Below are 9,866 nucleotides of genomic sequence, written 5' to 3' on the forward strand. Positions count from 1 at the left end.
TCATCTTTCCTGACACAACAAGGCCTCACTAAGCTGTGAAACCAGCACACTGACAAATAAATGAACTTTGATTTATACTTAAGAGGCGCTAGGGATGGGTATCGAAAACCGGTTCTTGTTGAGAACCGGTTCTCACTGTTTAAATTCCTTGAAATTGTTTGCCATTTTTGCAAACGATTCCCTTATCGATTCCAGTCGCCCCGAATGATGTCACCACGTTGCAGAGCGTCATTTACCTGGCAGGAAATATGGCGGCTCAAACGCTAAAAAGTTTGATTATACTTTACGAGAACGGATGACAACAGGGCAACTTGCAATACTTGCAAAGTGGATATTTCATTTAAGGGAGGAAACACTACGAGTATGCAAAAGCATTTGCTCACAAAACACACGATGACCTTAAATGAATGTTGTGTTTTTAATTCCAATTCTCAACCCAGCAGCAGTAGTAACGTTTGCACGTCCTCTCCCGTTAATGCGGCAGGTAAATAATCAACTAACAGTGCATATTATGTTAGCGCGATCTGCCTTATTACAAAACCTGCCATTACTGTGCATTTAGGTGACCATGATGAGAGACAGACAGAGTCTGGCTGGCTCAGATGCTGGCAGTTCTCGCTGCAGTCTACTGGTAGCGTCTCCTTTCAGGCCAGGATAGACGAATGTCACCGAGCAGTGACTAAGGTTGTGGTCAAAGGCTTGCACCCATTTGCCAGCAGATGCCCCCGATTTTCGGTAAGTGAATGTGTTTAATTGTAGGCAGGGACATTACTGGATATTCTTGTGTAATTGCTACAGAATAATTTATGTTATACTTTGTTATTGCAACAGAAGAATATTTATTTTATTATTTTACATTTACAATTTTTTTCCTGGGGACCCTGTGACACCCCACTGAAGAGCCGTAGGCTGTGGATCTCTTAAGATCTCACTGTTGGGTTACAAACCCAACAGGCCATGTTACTCCTAAATTTCTATCTTGTTCAAAGAGAAGATATAAAACAAAGTTCTAAGCTAATCGACCTTAGTGTTCTCCTTTTTTAAAAAGAATCGATAAAGAATCGAATCATTAAACAGAATCGAAAATGGAATCGGAATAGTGAAAATCTTATCAATACCCATCCCTAAGAGGCGCTGTAGTAAGGACAAAGGATTTTTTTCCGCAAAAAATAGCATCACCACTTTCTAAAATCAAACATTTTTGTAGAAAAACTTAACAAGTCATGCTTTTCTACATGACTAAACACTAAAATTTATGTCGTTGTCCTGTCTTCCTTTCCTAACCCCAACCAGTCTCGGCAGATGGCTGACCCTCCTTTCAGCTCCGTTCAGCTGGAGGTTTCTTCCTGTTAAAATTTAGGTTTTCCTTCCCATTGTCGCAAAACAGGGCCGTGCAGAGAGGTTTAAAGGGGCGGGTGCTCAAAGTTAAAAAGGGGCACATTGAACCAGGCTGAATAACAACAACACACATTCATCAAGAATCTAATATGGGCAACAAGGCAAAGCAAACGTAGCCGATGTTTTACCTGATGGGTACAATGTTGCTGTTGAGGGGTTTCTGCTGCTCCTGCTGCTGATAGTGCTGGAGGGCAGGGGTGTGTTGATCTGAGACTGTAGACATTAAAAAGTCCATAGGAGAGATGGTAGCTGATTAAACAAGTGTCATGAGATAATAACAAAATGCAAAGATTGGTGACAGCGCTTGGAACCATAAGGCAACAAAAAACTGTGAGAAATAATTTAGGCTCTGCCTGTGAATCACTCTTTGCTTCTCTTCTTCCTTCCATCCCATCATTTCATATATCACTCTCCACTTGCTGTCTATCTGAGAACAAGACACAACTTGCTATTGCAATAAACTATAATTTAATTATCCACACCTAACAACTCCAGCACTTAATCTAAAATAAAATGATGACAGAAAAATGTTATAGAACTGCCTTTAGTAGCCTCACACAGCTCCTACTGTTTCCTCCTCATGTCCTTACCAGGCATGTCTGGACAATGTTATATCATGAGTAATATTTTTTTTAAAAATCCATCTAAATAAAACACACACATGCACGCACACACAGGGACATTTTAGACCTTCTTCAGAGTACTGTATATACTATGGGCATCATGGTGCTGATCCAGAATCCTTACATTATTATTTATTACTAGAGCTACAATAATAAAGCAAAGAGGAGGGGGAAGTAATAAATATGAAATAATGTCATTATGATGATTCCATTTGTTTCACTATCCACTCTGTGCAGGGGCAAAGCTTATTACATTTTTAAACTGTAGAGATACAATAATTTTACTGCTGTAAAATCCAAATTTTGTCTTATTTAAAATATAAATCTAACATAATCTGCTTCTTAATGTATGTTCTTTAAAATACAGTGTGTGTTTTTTAATATATTATAATTATAATAATGCATAATTATGTGGACATGCATATTAGATCGTTTTTTAGTGAAATATAATCCCTCCAGAAAGGCAGGAAAAGCCCGGAAACTTACTTTAAAACTAAATATGTTTCTAAATACTTTAAAACTAAATATGTTCCCTAAAACGGTGACAGAGCTACAGACCCATGACAGCCTTACACAGGTAGCCAGCAGCTATGACCAGCACTACTTGTGCAGTTAATAAAAGGACAGGTAATGTTTGTGGCGCTGTTGCTCGTTTGTTTCAATTCATCAGTTGCAACAAGACAGCTTACCAACGTGTACATAATAAGCCGTGTTGGGAAGATTAGTCGAGTCTTAATAGCTTACAACTGGGCTCGTCAGGCACTCTTCTTGGCTGAAGTGGTTATTATTATATTTACATGCTTCCAGCTCCCGTTTTTGCTCGGTGACAACTCGTACCTTTCCACTCCCCTTTTTCTCCCTCCTCGCGCTCACAGACACATAACGTGTATGGCAGTCCATTCTCCCTGCTACACGGACTACACTGCCCATGATGCTACATTCTTTAGAGCTATGCTTGTAGCATTCTGCCTGTTAGCTTAGCACAACAACAACAACGAAAAGGCGCTCTCTCACCCAGGGAACTACACAGTCGCAGAGAGAGAGAGAGAGCGTCGCCCTGTAACCATGGCAACCGTAACGCTGCCGCCTGGAACAACAGATCGTAGCTGTCAAACAAAACCCAAACAGTCCTGAACTGCTACAATATGAAACAGGAAAGTACTGCAGTGTAATCCATTTATTTCAACAAAGTAACTGTATTCTGAATACCACCTTTTTAAACGTAACTGTAACGGAATACAGTTACTCATATTTTGTATTTTAAATACGTAACGGCGGTACATGTATTCCGTTACTCCCCAACACTGATAATAAGCTAATAATCCTGTGTGCTATACACTACAGTGTACTCTGTACACCTACTTACTGGTTTTGTCGCTCAGTCTGTATGGAAGAAATATAGTAAGTCTGTGTCTATGAGTTAATTTGTGTTTCTCCTACAGCTCCGGGCCGCAAAAAATGCACGTGCTTTTTGTGAGCTCGTTCCCGGCTCGTAACCAGCGCGTTCTGCCGTCAAGGGCGATCATTGGTTAAATGTGATCATGTGACTGATGCAAGCCAGATCCTTTTATTTAGCAAAACTGTGATTAATAGTTAAATATTATTGTTGAGGAGCACAGACAGGACTCCGCGCGCCCACACACATGAAAAAAATAAAAAAAATAAAAAAATTTTAAAAGTTGTTTCAACAAAGGGGCACTTCGGGCACTCATCAGGAAAGGGGCGGGTGCTCAAGCCCCTCTAGCCCCCCCCCCCCCCTCTGCACGTGCCTGTCGCAAAAGCATTTGCTCAAAGGAGGTCATCTGAATGTTGGTGTTTTCTCTGTATTATTTTTTAATATAATGTGCTTTGAGGCAGCTGCTGTTGTGATTGGTGCTATAAAACTAGAACTGAATTTAATTATATTTGGTGTGCTTTTATAGGTCAAATGCTTTGTTTGGCAGGTGCATATGCATGTGTGGGTTAAATGTACTTTTAGAGATGGAGATCACTTTAATGGTGAAGGGTTTTTTGTATTTATTTATTTTTTTGCTAGGCTATAAATTAATCAGAAAAGAAAAGTGCAGGAGCATTTCATGGTCCTGATGGGACTGACAGGAGTGGGGTCTTCTTTATATATATCTTTGATTCACTGATTGTTGGGGTTTAGGGTCTCCAACTTACAATATTCAGCGTTTTGAGGCAACTGTTGTCACAACATAAATAAAACTGAATTGAAAAGAATTATTTTATTGTGTGCAAGGTGCCCTCACCGTTCAGCTCCATATGTCATTGCGTAACATCAAACATAACCATAAATTGAAATCCCAGAGTCCTTGATTTCCCTAATATGAATATCCAGAACATAAGACAAAACTTAATCAAGCGAGTGACCTTTTGAGTGTGTTGGTTCACTTACCCACTGAGTGAGATAGAAAGTGTCAATAAGAGTAAGAAAATCCTTTGCTTGTGTATTTGCCTCACAACAGACATTTATATTAAAATCACCAACAATTAAAGCATGGTCATAGCGTAGAAACAGCCTCCCTAGTAAGTCAGTAAATTGGAGAATTAAATCCTTAACAAATTTCGGAGGTCGATACACCATGGCCCAAAGAATCAAGGGGGCACAGTTCAATTCCAGTAGTTGCACCTCAAAGCTGTTGTAAAAGACAGGTGGTAGTTCCAGAGTTTAAGTAACCCTTGAGGCGAACACGTATAACACCCCAATTGCCCCATCACCTTTGGCATTTCCTAGGTGTTAGAGTAACTGGGAGGCTGCGTATGTAATCAGGGATGTCTGTTAGAATCGAGAAAAAATTGCCACTTTAAATCAGGCATTTGATGACTCAGTGGCTGGAGATTCAGAATGACGATCATAGGTAATAAGATAAGATATGATAAGATAAGATAAGATAAGATAAAACTTTATTAATCCCTCGGGTGGGTTCCTCTGGGAAATTCGGTTTCCAAAAGCACAGCACCGACAGAAGTTACAGTTACAGAATATTATATATATACACACACACACACACATATATAAATACAGAGACATATATAAATAAAATATACGAAGGGGCTAAATAGAATAAATAGGAATAAAAATAAAAATACAAGTGAATTGCACATTTCAAGTATGGAGTCTATTGCACCGTTGACTATTAACAAAAGTATTGCACAAAAGGTATTGCACAGTGAGGTGAAGAGGCACTAAAGCTTAGTTGTTCCCCCCTCCTTTGTCCTCCTGTTTCCCCTCCCTCTCCCCTCCAGAGAGGAGTTAAACAGTCTGATGGCGTGTGGGACAAAGGAGTTTTTAAGTCTGTTAGTTCTTGTCTTGGGGAGAAGCAACCTGTCACTGAATAGACTCTTCTGGTTGTTAATGGCCGTGTGAAGAGGATGCCCAGCATTGTTCATAATGTCCAGCAGTTTTTTTAGTGTCCTTTTCTCTGCCACTGTCACCAGAGTGTCCAGCTTCATGCCGACCACAGAGCTAGCCTTCCTGATCAGTTTCTCCAGCCTGGATGAGTCCTTCTTTGCTGTGCTGCTCCCCCCAGCGCACCACAGCATAGAAAAGTACTCCAGCAACCACTGACTGGTAAAAGAAGCGCAAAGGCATCAGGATAACACTGAGAAAATAGTAAGAAAAGCTCAAAGAGACGGCTCGCTAAGCACACTGGCGTCATCTTGCTTCCAGGAAGTAAAAAACACAGTCTATGTGTTTTGTCGGACATGTCTGTGTCCTCTGTTTCATTGGTCTGCGCTGTGACTCAACCACTTGCACACTGTTGAGCTGATTTGGTCCTGACAACAAAACGCTGGAGTTTCTCCTCAGTCAATACCAGATGACAGTAGCTGTAGAGTGAAAGTGTAGAGGTTGGTCCACCTCAGGAAGGATAGTGAAACAGTTGTGGAGATTGCTGCCAGCCATACAAATAAATTGTTTGTTTTTTGTTTGTTTTTTTTGTTTTTGGCCTGTCCCGTTTGGATCTGTAGCCATCAGAATTGTTGTCTGAAGGCCAAGAAAGCTTTTAAAGCATACATGTCATTCAGTGTTTGAGCTGATAAATGGTAGGTCTGAATTTTCTAGATTATTACATAGTGCCTGATCTACATCTATCCAGGCTTCATCTAAGAAGCAGTGTTTTAACCATCTAGAGATGAACTGAAGTCTGTTGGCTAAAAAGTAGTGATTAGAGTTAGGCAGATCTAGTCCTCCTTTATCCTTGGGTATCCTTTTGTAATGTTTTTAAGCTGATACGTGGGGGTTTATCTTTCCAAAGGAATTTAGAAATATACAAGTCTAGAGATCTGAACCAATCTTGTGATGGCTTGAAAATAAATAGTTTATTTTTGGCAAAACCATCATTTTTATAGCGGTGAGCCTTCTCATGAGTGATATGGGTAGAGATTTCCATCTAGCCAGATCGCCTTCTACTGTCTTTAAAAGTGGGATGTGGTTTAATTTAGTTAATTCTGCAAGCTTAGGAGAGATATTGATACCTAAACATTAAATATTTCCAGATTGCAGTCGGGTATATGAAGAATTGTGGAAGGAGCAATTAATCGGAAGAACTGTAGATTTTGACCAGTTAATTGAATAATCTGATATTCTTGCAAAAGATTTTATCAATTCAATCACCCCAGAGATATTGGTTTGTGAATTTTGGAGAAAGAGTAACACATCATCCGCATAAAGGCTGATTTTATGTTCCACGTTCTTGCATTTTATGCCCTTAATTACTGAATTCTGTCTAATTGCTGCTGCTAGTGGTTCAATAAAAATTGCAAACAGTGAAGGGGAGAGTGGGCATCCCTGCCTGGTGCCCTTCAAGAGACAGAAGCTGGAGGATGTCTGGTCATTTGTTCTGACACAAGCTGTTGGGGAATTATATAATATTTTTAACCAGTTGATGAAAGAGGATCCAAAACCATCCATCCATTCACTTCCGCTTATCCTTTTCAGGGTCGCGGGGGGCGCTGGAGCCTATCCCAGCTGTCATAGGGCGAGAGGCGGGGTACACCCTGGACAGGTCGCCAGTCTGTCGCAAGGCTAACACACAGGGACAAACAACCATTCGCACTCACATTCATTTGCACATTCACACCTAGTGACAATTTGGGTTATCCAATTAACCTATCCCCACAAGCTGCATGTCTTTGGACGGTGGGAGGAAGCCGGAGTACCCGGAGGGAACCCACGCAGACACGGGGAGAACATGCAAACTCCACACAGAAAGACCCCGGCCTGATGTTGGAATTGAACTCAGGACCTTCTTGCTGTGCGGCAACAGTGCTAACCACCGTGCCACCGTGCTGCCCCGGATCCAAAACCAAATTTGTGTAAAGTTGCAAATAGAAATTTCCAGTTAACTCTGTCAAATGCTTTTTCTGCGTCTAAAGAGAATATTGTAGTTTCAATGTTTTTACTGTATGAGTAGTCTATCAAATTAAGTAATCTGCGTGTATTTGTTGATGAGTGCCTACCTTTTATGAAACCAGTTTGGTCAGGATGAATTAAGAGGGGGGTTATTTTCTCCAGTCTCTTTGAGAGAGCTTTGCAGATTATTTTAAGGTCTACATTTATAAGGGATATTGGATAATAGCTTGAGGGATATACAGGGTCTTTGCCTGGTTTTAGCAGGAGATTAATGTTTGCAGAATTCATATTTGATGGAAGTCTGCCCTTTTCTTTGATTTCCAACAACGTTCTGTAGAAAACTGGTGCTAGAATCGACCAGAATTCTTTGTAGAATTATGCTGGAAAGCCGTCTGGACCTGGAGCCTTATTATTGGGCATACTTATCAGGGCTTCCTGGAGTTCACCTGGTGTCAGTGGTGAATCCAGTGCCATTGCTTGAGTGTCTAATAATTTTGGAAGAGTTATGTTGTCCAAAAACTGATCAATTTATTTTTTAGATGGGTTTATTTGTGGTGAATACAACGTTTTATAGAAATCCCTGAAAATGTTGTTTATTTGTATCGGTTCATATATTGTGTTCCCAGATGAATCTTGAACAGCACATATAGTTGTTTTTTCTTTATTTATTTTTAGCTGGTTTGCTAGAAATTGACCGGATTTATTACCATGTTCATAATTTTGTAAGCGTAGTCTTTGTACTAAGAATTTTGTTTTTTTAAATAATTATCTCATTTAATTCTAGTTTTGTTTTGCGTATTTTGTTCAATGTTTCCTGATCTTGGTGGGACGCGTAGGCTTCTTCTAGTGATTTGATGTTTTTTTCTAATTCCTGAATATTTTTGTTTTCTTTTTTCTTTTTATGTGATGAGAAAGAAATTATTTTACCTCTCATCACAGCTTTCCCTGCTTCTCATAGAACAGAAGCTGATGTTTCAGGAGTGTCATTATAGTCTAAATATGAAGTCCACTCTTTTTTAAAATATTTAATAAAGTCTTCATCTTTAAGTAGTGATATATTAAATCTCCAGTTTTTACTTGGCGTAGTATTATTCTTGTGCATTAGTGTTAAAGATACAGGACCATGATCGCTGACAGCTATAGGGTGAATCTCAGTGTCTGAAATGTCGTTCAGCAGTGAGCTGCTGACCAGAAAATAATCCAGACGAGAGTAAGAGTGATGGACATGTGAGAAAAAAGTATATTCCTTACTGGTGGGGTGAAGGGAGCGCCATTCATCGCAAAGCCCAAAGTCGCTCATATACTGTTTGATTATATTTGTGGACTGCCAATTACGCTGAGTTCCTGCTGTATTGAGCCTATCCATGTCTTCATTTAGTCCAAGGTTGAGGTCGCCTCCAAGAACAGGTGTGTCATCTAAGTGTTCAGAGAGTGCACTGAAAATCCGTGGAAGAATGAGGGATCATCAACATTTGGACCATATATACATAGCTTTTGATTAAGTATTGATTAAATATAGATAGTTTAATGATTAGGAATCTGCCCTCTGGATCTATAACTGTGTCAAATATTGTGAAATTAATATTTTTATGTATTAAAATTGCTACTCCTCTTTGTCTAGAATTATAACAAGCTGAAAACACATTAGGAAACTCAAGTGTTTTAAGTTTATTCAAACCTGTGACAGGCATGTGAGTATTGTAATGAAACAATGTCTGCCTGTAGGTTTTTAAGTTGGTTAAATATCTTTATCCTTTTTTCTCTGGAGCCAGCTCTGTGCACATTCCATGTGACAAACCTTAGTGTGCCCATAATTGTGTGTGTATGGCGAATGATGTACGCTGTGTGTCTCACTTAAATGGGTGAGGAAAATGGAAATACATAATTTGTTTATAAATAAAGAGAAGAAAAATGCACGGCGAGAAGCTCCATAGGTCTGACTATGTGTGTGCATAAGAACTAATATGAGCAAATGTGAGCACGTCTGAGTGTGTGTGTCCTATATCTGTGTGCACTGTGAGGCTGTTGTAAATGTGTTGCCTTTAAATGCATGTGTGTGCGTGATCGTGCTGAGTGAGCATGTAGAAATAGAGGGTGTTGTTTGTGGATGGGTAGGGAAACAGGTGATCGACGCAGTGATAGAAAAGAGAAGCAAAGAAACCAAAGAGCAGGGTGAGCGATAAGAGAGAGAGAGGAAAAAGAGGAATACAAACGGAAACATTCAAATTAAGACATTGACAGACGGTGACGTTATACTGAATTAGCAAACTTATATTAACAGATGTTAATACAAGAGAGTGTGAGTAAATAGAATAGTGTAGCGGATTCTTATCTGTTGTGCGGTCAATACAGCCACAGAGTGGTGCTGGGGTCGCGGTAGAGCTGTCTGTCCCGGGAGCCTTTCTGGATAAAACTACATCGGACTGGGAACAAGACCTTGCGCCGTTCCAGGATCTCTCTGGGGAACTGGTTGTTCACGTTGAAATCTG

Source organism: Mchenga conophoros, linkage group LG23 (assembly GCF_057382185.1).
Source record: "Mchenga conophoros isolate Kocher_MC1m ecotype Shallow Benthic linkage group LG23, M_conophoros_male_GT1.1, whole genome shotgun sequence".
In the NCBI taxonomy this organism is placed as follows: Eukaryota; Metazoa; Chordata; class Actinopteri; order Cichliformes; family Cichlidae; genus Mchenga; species Mchenga conophoros.